We start from the raw sequence: 9,797 nt of genomic DNA, 5'->3' as shown, positions 1-9,797 counted from the left end.
GCTTCATTTCCTCTGCCCCGTCAGAGATTTGAGTATTTACCTCGAGAGGTCCTCTTCTTGGAGGAGGTCGGACCAACTGTTAGTGTGTTTTGGTTCACCTAGGAGAGGGCTCCCGGCATCCAAGCAAACTATTAGTCATTGGATTGTTCAGGCTATTGCCTTGGCTTACAAGGTGTGCAATTTGCCTTCACCTCTGGCCATAAGGGCTCATTCGACTAGAGGCATGGTGTCCTCTAGAGCCCTCCTCTCGGGAGTTCCCCTCCAGGAGATCTGTGAGACAGCCGGTTGGGCTACCCCGCACACTTTCTTTAGGTTCTATAGTCTACACCTCCCTAGTACGCCTGACGCACATGTGCTCTCGTCCTAGCTGAGTGCCTGAATCAGTTTCACTCCAGGGCAGGCCTATTTGGTGCGTGGCCTTGTGGGCATTCGTTCCCCAAAGAGTCGTTTTCAACGACGCAGTGTGAGTTCCCTCGAAAGGGAACGTCTCAGGTTATGACTATGGCCCCGTCCACACTACTGCGTTTTCGTTTAAAAACGGAGACCTTTTGCTACGTTTGCACCTCCCGTCCACACTAAAACGGGAAAAACGAAGACCCAAAACGGAGAAGTTTAGAAACGCTGCTGCTCCGTTTTTCGTTTTGAATCTCCGGAGGGCGTTTTAGTGTAGACGGGACAAAACGGAGGAGTTTAGAAACGATGACGTAGAAGGTCACGCTCGGCTCTATGATTGGGTGTCATCACCCATGACGTATCCTTCCCTGATTCGTCAGCCACCCATCACATGTCCCGTCACCGGAAGAAAACAACGTAGCTGATGTTAGTGAGTGCAACATGGATAACGAATTACAAGCGTTACTGACTTTGATGTCTTTGTTAGCAGCTGTTGTGCAAGCAAATTCTGCATTTTACAATGCTATAACTGCCTACATGCGCCGGAGGCAAACTATTATTCGAGCGATCTATGACAATTCCCGTGTGCAGCGGCGGTCCATGAAAAGAAATCTCTGGTCTTCGACATTTTCTAATCTTTGCAGAGGTAGCTAACGTTACTTGCTTCCTCATCAAATCTGAGGAATAGTCCATCCGTTTCCTGTTTACACCGGCACGCGCATGCACAGTGTTGGAGAATGGTCACGTGATCCGAGTTTTCAGTCGTTTTAATGTGGACGGAGATCAATTCTAATACGCAGCTAAAACGCTGGTGTGGACGGAGATCGTTTTCGTTTTAATTCTCCGTTTTAAAACGAAAACGCAGTAGTGTGGACGGGGCCTATAACCCTTGTTCCCTGAGAAGGGAACGAGACACTGCGTCGTCCAACTGTTTTAAGCATTAATAATATATGTTTCTTAAACAGCAAATCACCATATTAGAATGATTTTTGAAGGATCATGTGTAACTGAAGACTGAGGATGGAATCAGGGGAATAAATTACATTTTAAAGATGCATTTTAAATTTCAATAATATTTAAAAGTATTTACTGTTTTTACAGTATTTTTGATCAAATTAATGCAACCTTGGTGAGCATGGAGATACCAACCCCAAATACCCCAATACGTAGTGTACATACAGAATGTAATACAGTAATACAAAGAATAGAGTGCTTGTATACTTTTAGGAACAAAGCCAAAATAGTGCTATAGTTTGTATTGTGCCCAAACTCTAATAAAGAATGTTTTTGCCTAATTGTTAACTTTGAGTTTAAATGAGGTAAAACCTTTTATGTAATGTCTCAGTTTGTTAAAATATATTTATTTGTGAGGTAAAAAGATACAACTGTCTCTTAATAAAAGCCTACAAAACATAATTGGAGTGTTATTGACCTGTTTTTATCCAGGCCTGTAATTTAGCTTAATCTGGGAGTTGGGCTGCTGTCATGGTCGAGGAAAGAGGATTTTACAAGGGAACATCCGTCGAAATTAAAGCACCTCTTGTGTTGATTACTGAATTAAAAGATGCTGTGGGATTTGCTTGTCAGTTCTGCTGTAAAATATTACATAATTACAGGCAAACAAAGAACAGGCTCATTTCATTCTATATTTTTATGTGTTTTTCTGGTCTATTCAGTGATATTTTATTTTGTTCCTAATTCTGAGCCATTTATTTAATGTATCTCCTAAAAAAAACGTCCAATTACATTTAGGAATTTTTGGAATTGCACCAGTGCCATGGCAGAGAGAACAGATACATTTTAGGCACATAAAAAGTTGAATATAATACTCACATGTCGCAGGAGAGCTTGTCAGTAATCCTGTCAGGGCAGGCAAAGGGGTGGAACAGGAGATAATGCTTTTTCTCTTTCTCATTTCCCTGGTTATTTATTCTGAAACATTTATATGCGGCTGTCTGAAAATGGACAGTGTGTGCTATATTGGCTCTATGATATCTTGTCAGACATAAAACCCCCTAAAATCTTTATCCTTTGATGTATTACCCAAGCGTATGTATGTTTAATGCATGCATATAGTCTTACATTGCATAGCCCCTTCACTATATATAACAGTAAAATGGCAATTACATTTACTATGAGGATGAAAACTACTTTTTACATTTAGATTCAAATGACAAAAACTTAAGTGCGCATCTGCTGAGCTTTACTTTCTAAGTTCTGCTTCAGCTCTAATCCTCACTAAATCTGCACAGATCCATCATTACCATATGCAAAAATAAAGTGCTAGCAGGAAAACGTCTCGGGTTACGACTGTAACCCCTGTTCCCTGAGAAGGGAATGTGACACTGCATCAATGATGACACTTTGAGGAACGACACTTTGAGGAACGCCCTTAAGCAAGGCAAGGCAAGGCAAGGCAAGTTTATTTATATAACACATTTCATACACAATGGTAATTCAAAGTACTTTACATAGAAGAAATTAAAATAATCAAAAGAAATCAGAATAATTAAAACAGTTTAAAATAAAAGATAAAATACAGAAATAATCAAAATAAATCAGAATAATTAAAACATAAAATAAAATACAGTACAAACAGTCGGACGAACAGTGGCACAGTGCTCATTCAGTAAAATGCACAGCTAAACAAATGTGTTTTGAGTCTGGATTTGAATGTGACTACTGTAGGAAAACATCTGATCTCTTCTGGAAGCCGGTTCCAGCTGCGGCTGGCATAGTAGCTAAAAGCGGACTCGCCATGCTTAGAATGAACCCTTGGTATTTCTAGCTGATGTGATCCTAATGATCTGAGTGATCTGTTGGGTTTATATACAGTGAGCATATCTGCAATGTATTGAGGTCCTAGGCCATTGAATGATTTATATACCAGTAATAATACTTTAAAATCAAACCTATATGTAACTGGCAGCCAGTGTAAAGACCTGAGGACTGGTGTGATGTGTTCATATTTGCTGGTTCTGCTCAGAATCCTAGCAGCAGCGTTATGTATGAGCTCCAACTGTCTTATGGTCTTTTTGGGAAGGCCAGTGAGGAGTCCATTACAATAATCCACCCTGCTGGTGATGAAAGCATGCACACGTTTCTCTAAGTCTTGACTGGAAACAAAGAGAGAGAGAGAGAGAGAGAGAGAGAGAGAGAGAGAGAGAGAGAGAGAGAGAGAGAGAGAGAGAGAGAGAGAGAGAGAAACGTTATTGTCATTGTAGTTATACAACGAAATTTGTTTGGTAGCTCACAGAGGTCAGCAACACACATAACATAATAAATGTAATAAAAGTATAAAGTATAAAATATAAAGTTTAAATATAAAATAAAATAAATAGTTAAAAAGGCACTTAGTATAATAAATAAACAAGATAAATATGATAATTTAGTGGTGGCCATGCCTCTGGTTGAATGAACCCTCACTGCCAAAGATGAAGGCAAACTGCACACCTGATAGACCTTAGAGATAGCCTGAACGATCCAGTCTCTGATGCTCTGTTTGGATAAGTTTGAGCAGAGGGATCGGGGAAAAGCGTACAGGCGTAGCCTCAGCCACGTCTGTACGATGGCATCCAACCCCAATGGGGCTGAATCGGTGAGAGAAAACCACAGTGGACAGTGGGACGTCCCTATAGAAGCGAACAAATCCACTTCAGGGCCGAGTCTCGCATATCGACTTCACCACCTCGTTGTAAAGTCTCTATTCCCCGGGCCTCAGCCCATGCCTTGACAGGATATCTGCTCTCTGATTCTGTAGCATTTTTAAGGAATGGAATCGGGCGAAGAGACAGTGTATAGAGCAATAGTCTACTGGAATTAGTGGAAAGGTCAAAGCCATCAGGTGCCCAATTTAGAAAAAAAGAGAAAAGAAGAGAAGAGGAGAAACAAGCAAAAGATAAAGGTATGCAACTATGTTCTTACTTCCTGTTCCAATACCCGACCCTGCACTGGGTCGACTGCAGTCCACACCACCCCGCTGAATTTCAGTGGGCGAAATCTAACTGCAGCCTGTAACCCTTCGCTATTGTTTGCAGGACCCAAGGAGATATATTTGGCAGGTCTTGCCATGTTTTGAAATACTCTACTAAAGGAACCAACCTCTCAAGACTGATTTTGGGTATTATTCGAGATTCGTTCTCGATCCCCTGAAGCGGTTTTCCGGCAGGGTTTGCTGCTATTTTCCCTGCTATTTGTGTCTCGTTTTCAATACCCTGAAGTGGAGGTCCGGCATTTTCAAACTATTTTCGATGTGCGGACGGAACACTGCCTGGCCGCAAGCTTCTGGGGCAGACAGCGCAGCCAGACAATACTGTTTCTATATTTATTTATACGGTCTCGTAATCTACACGCTGCCTCGGTAAACGCGAGATTTGAGCCGTTACAATATATTTGGCTTTCATCCCTCGAGAAGAAAGTCAACAGGTGCGAGGCTGAAACATTCTGACAGCGCATGGATGTACACGTCAAGATATTTCTCAATGAACACAGCCAGCACCCTCAGGAGCCCACACAGAATTTTTATTGCAGAGTAGACCTGTAATCTACACGCTGCCTCGGCAAACACAAGATCCGAGCCACTAGATTCTGTATTGCAATGCAGACCTTTTATCTACGCCCTGCCTCGGCAAACGTGAGATCCCAACCACAGAATATTTATTGCAGAGTAGACCCGTAATCTATGCCACGCCTCGGCAAACGCGAGATCCGAGCCACTATAGATTCTGTATTGAAATGCAGACCTTTAATCTATGTGCTACCTCGGCAAACGCAGCCACAGAATCTTTATTGCAGAATAGACCCGTAATCTACGCACTTCCTCTGCAAACATGAGATCCGAGCCACTGGATTCTACTGTATATTGCAAGACAGACCTTTATTTAAAGTTTAACACAGAGCGCTTGCTGAAGAGCAAAAAGCTAACTCTGTTGTGTGCCCTTTGTAGCTTCCGTGTATGCCGTCACGTTACGTCATGACGCAGCACCAATCAGGATTGGATTAGTTTCATTCATACTTCAGATGTGTAACGCTAAGGGCGTTCCCTAAAGTGTTGTCACTGACGCAGTTTGAATTGCTCACATAGATCTCTGAGATCCCAAGATCAGTTGTTCCTTGATCTTCCTCGGTCATGCTTAAAAAACAAAGGAGATTGAGCTTTCTCAGTTGCTGCCCCAAAGTTGTGGATTTGTTTACCAATGTCTATCAGAAGTGTATATGTCATATGGAGAGATTATGGTCCATTTTATTTCATGTTGTGTTTTTATGTGTGTATTTGGCACTGTTGTTTTTTCTTTTTTCTTACTTTGATTTGGTGTTTTTTTTTGTGATTTATTTTGCTATGCACGCTTTATCTTGGTGATTGTTTGACCATGATTTAGAATGTGGGGTAACGCCCCTGTATCCTCCTGGGTGCCCGGACCACAGCTGATTGGTGGATGGACAGCTGTTGGTAATTGCCACGCCAAATCACAGACTGCTCAAAAAAAGCGAAGCAGTGTGTGTCTGTTACCCCGTGAACTTTGTTTGATGCGGCTCTGTTCCCCATGCTTTACTGCCGGATGGTAGTCGTGATTGTTTTATTTTGCGCCCATAATTGTTGCATGGATCATTATCCGCTTGTGTCGAAGTTTGTTGATGTGCCGGTCCTGCTATCAACCCGGTGGCTGCTGTGTGTCGGAGCCTTCTCCCCAGCTGTGCAAAGATTACTGCCGTCCTCTGCTGCGCAAAGATTGCTCGTCCTCTGCTGCGCAAAGATTGCTCGTCCTCTGCTGCGCAAAGATTGCTGCCGTCCTCTGCTGCGCAAAAATTGCTGCCGTCCTCTGCTGCGCTAAGATTACTGCCGTCCTCTGCTGCGCTAAGATCGTTGCCGCCCTTTGCTGTGCTGTCCGGAGCCCTGCCTCGTCTGTCCTGGGCTTGTGGTTTTGTGGAGCGCTGTTCAACAGGACTGGGAGCCAGATTCGTCTGCTCCCAGTTTATTGGTGAAAGACGTCTTGTGTTAAGTTATGTTGCCTTGCCTCGTCCGAAGTTAAGATCCACGTCTCACCTACATTGGAGAGTTCCAGTCTGTCTGCCGTAGTCATATCATTTATATATATATATATATATATATATATATATATATATATATGCATATTCACAAATTGCAGTGACTTAATTTTATATTGCACGATTGATAGCTCTTCTAGTGTGATGTTGTGCTTATGCTGTGTTTATTTACTGTGGAGATGCTGGCGGCTTTCTTTCTTTTTGTGTGAGTGTTGTGTTGGTGCCTGCGAGTGATTGATAGGTGGCCTGCTGTGAAGACACTGCTGCCTGGCGTGAGACGGACTTGTGTTAGAGGAACCGCTTATGGACTGTGGGCACCTAGCTATGGATTTCCAGTGGATTTTTGAATGTGCTTGTCCGATGTCTAGCTTTTAAGGTTGAGTGAGAGAGTGCGTGTGTGCATGGCGCACCCCTTTTTACTATTGAAATAGAGATTATAATAAATATATATTTATATCGAAACTGTTGTCTTGGTGAATCTGTTGTGTTGCTCCCACGAAACTTAAAGAACTTGCCAGTAAAAGATAAGGTTATTTTATTTAATAGAGTCCCAGCTCTCCAATTGGGTGGCGTAGTCGAGCTACATTGCTTGTGTAGCAGGATGCAGCTGTCTGGCTCATGCCTTCTGAAGTGACACTTAATTTGCTGTGCTGTGAGTGGTTCTGGGCAGTTAACTCTGAGCCAATCGCGAGGGCTAAACCCCTTTATAAACCGTGGCTTTTCTTTTGACAAGTGATGTCACCGGTCCGCAACTTGTTGTCCTGTCTACATGCCCAGCGACCTGATGTCTGCCTTGGTTATCGGGTTACCGTAGCGCCACAGGTATGGTTAGCTCAGTTTATTTTTTCCCACTCGTTGACTTCATAACTTGGGCTTATAGGGAATGTTTCGTGCTATAGAATCCCCCGTGCGGCCGCAGCCCTTTCACCAGCTGAGTGTGCGCCCTGCTATCCGTGATCCGAGCTCGGAGCCTGTGACGCAACGCTGTTATTCTTAGGTATGTTGCTATACTGAGTGATAGTTGAATGGTTAATGTGGGATATATTTGTAAATGGACATCCTGTGCATTTTAGGGAGTGCTGTTTAACTGGGGGTGTGGCTGCCAGTTGCCTACATCGACGCAGAACATCTGCTGCTTTGCTTATGCTTTTTGAGTTACGTGTTGTTTTACGTATTTTCGTCGTACCCGGCTGCCTTTTCACACGGGACCAAGGATTATTAAACCTGTGGTTAACAGGCGGCTGACTGGCGTGTTACATCGTTGCTGTTTAACACTGTTTGATTCTCCTTTCTGTCATTGTTGTGAATCAGTGTTTGAGTGTAGACTGTTCAATGAACTGACACCACTTTAATTGTTTGTTTTGTGTTTATTTATTTCTTTTGAATTCCTGTATGGAGGCCTTTTCTTGCTGCTGATATCCAAGAGCATTGGCCAAATTGTGATTGTTTTTCTTTTGTTTTAACTTTTTATGTGATTTGTCCACATTGACTGAAGATCTTGAAGTGGTTGATCCATAGGGCAATCTTGTCCCATTGTTGTGGATGTTTTATCCATGTTTGATTGTTTATTTTGATGTATTGAGTCTCTGTTCATATTGCTAACTCCAGTACTACCTTGGGCTTTAGAACGGGTGGCTTATTAGACCTTGTTTATAGTCTTTTTTTGTTTTGTTTTTTTGTGTAATTTTGTTTTAACTGCCACGTGTCTGTCCTTTGTCCAGGTGCTGAGAACTGCCAGTGGGAGCAGTGCCCCTTGCGGTGGCGGGTCCCTTGGCGTGTGCTGTGGCTGTGTGTTCACCAAGTGTGGTCATTTCCCTTGTGTGTGTGTGAAATTTGACACATGTGATTGGGGTGTTTTTCATGGATGCTCATTGCTCGAGCCACTAGCCTCCCACTGGTAAGATTCCGCCCTATTGCCTCCTATCGTGTGTGTGTGCGCGTTGCGAATAGAGTATAGTGAGTGGAGTGAATATTGAGTGTGTGTTTTGTTATTTGATTTGGTGTACAGTGTATGTTGTTTGTTATGAAATCTCAATCATTGTGGTAGTGAAAATAAAGTCTGTTTTTGTACTGGACCACGGTCTCTGGCTACCCATCAACGAACTTGAGTGCCTGGTTGAGCTAAATACTTAATTCTTTGGGTGTAAGTCCCATCGTGGCATAGTCTGCTAACTGCCTGGGCTTAAGCCCTGAAATCTGTATCCCTTTATGCCACACTTGTATAACATATACCTCTGTAAACCTGTTTAAAACCCGTCTTGAGACGTATTTGTTTAATGAGGCCTTTGCTACATTGTATTATATTATTATTTTCGTTGTATTGTGTTTTTATTAATTAGCTTGAAATTGTACAACACTTTGGTACTCTGTTTTTTTTAAGGTGCTCTATAAATACATTTTGTTTGACTCGTTGGTCTTGTGAAGCCAAACTTTTGACCATCAGGATCTTTTGACATGGATCATGAAGACAAGAGCAATTATTACTGTAAATTGCTTCGATATGACTTGCCACATTTAATGCTCAAATGTTGTTTTGGTTTTCTTCCCAAATATCATCAGAAGTGTAAAGTTTTTTTGATTTGCTTCAAATATTTGAATATTTTGAAATGTGTACGAAAGTTACCTTCACAATTTTTTTTCCACCTTATTTGGCTGTGATAAATTTAACATTCATAAAAATGCTCTACTGAGCATATAGCAAAGTATTCACTGAGATCCTTTTGGACAACTGCCTTTGGTTGCCTGAAGTTCAGCCTGTCAAAATCCAGAGATCTTTATTTCTGAAAATAATACATATGTTCATGTCCGGCCACACACAAATGTCTGACAACACAAATGTCAGAGATGTCAAAGCATACAAAAGATGTTGGGAAAAAGGCATGAGTCCTTTTCACAAGGAAGCAGAACACAATGAAACTTAAGATTACATTTTGATGGAATTGATGTTCAGCTGATATATGTGCTATGTTAGCTTAATTCAGGGATTTCACAGCAAAAACTTGTTTTAAATTAAAACTTTAATTAAAACTTGTTATAATTAATTATAAATATTTGGACCATTTAAAGGGGTCATGAATTGAGAAACCAACTTTTCCTTGAGCTTTTGATATATATATATATATAGTCTTCGTAATATAAGAATATCCTGTAAGTTTCGGAGCTGAAAACTTCCTTGTTAGTCAAATAAAAGCTTTTATTGACCGCTTCAAAGTCCGAATTTTCTCCTGCTCGATTGCTCCTGTCTGCCTTGCTGTTGGTTTGTGTCTGTAGCTTCGTATATATCTTTCTGTTTTTAATCATTTACTACCATTCCCTGTTGTTTATACTGCTAAATACAACTTAATCAACATCACATAAAC

The 9,797-nt window shown here is 41.6% G+C and overlaps 1 long non-coding RNA gene across 2 annotated transcripts in view; it reads left to right on the top strand.

Moving 5' to 3' along the window:
• Positions 1–7,035: 7,035 nt before the first annotated feature.
• The window catches only part of LOC143747209 (uncharacterized), a 480,968-nt gene continuing 478,206 nt past the window's right edge, over positions 7,036–9,797 (top strand). The window contains exons 1-3 of one of the 2 annotated variants that reach the window (XR_013206691.1): positions 7,036–7,260; positions 7,338–7,435; positions 8,160–8,447. This is a non-coding gene — a long non-coding RNA (uncharacterized LOC143747209). Of the gene's footprint in view, positions 7,261–7,337; positions 7,436–8,159; positions 8,514–9,797 lie in introns of those variants that run through there. The other variant, XR_013206690.1, reaches the window with a different exon arrangement.

The sequence above is a fragment of the Siphateles boraxobius genome, unplaced genomic scaffold (assembly GCF_051911475.1).
Source record: "Siphateles boraxobius isolate OS27281-9 unplaced genomic scaffold, OSU_SipBor_1 22, whole genome shotgun sequence".
Lineage (NCBI taxonomy): Eukaryota > Metazoa > Chordata > Actinopteri > Cypriniformes > Leuciscidae > Siphateles > Siphateles boraxobius.
Note: the sequence above shows the minus strand (reverse complement) of the source record. Positions and strands in the feature narration are given on the sequence as shown.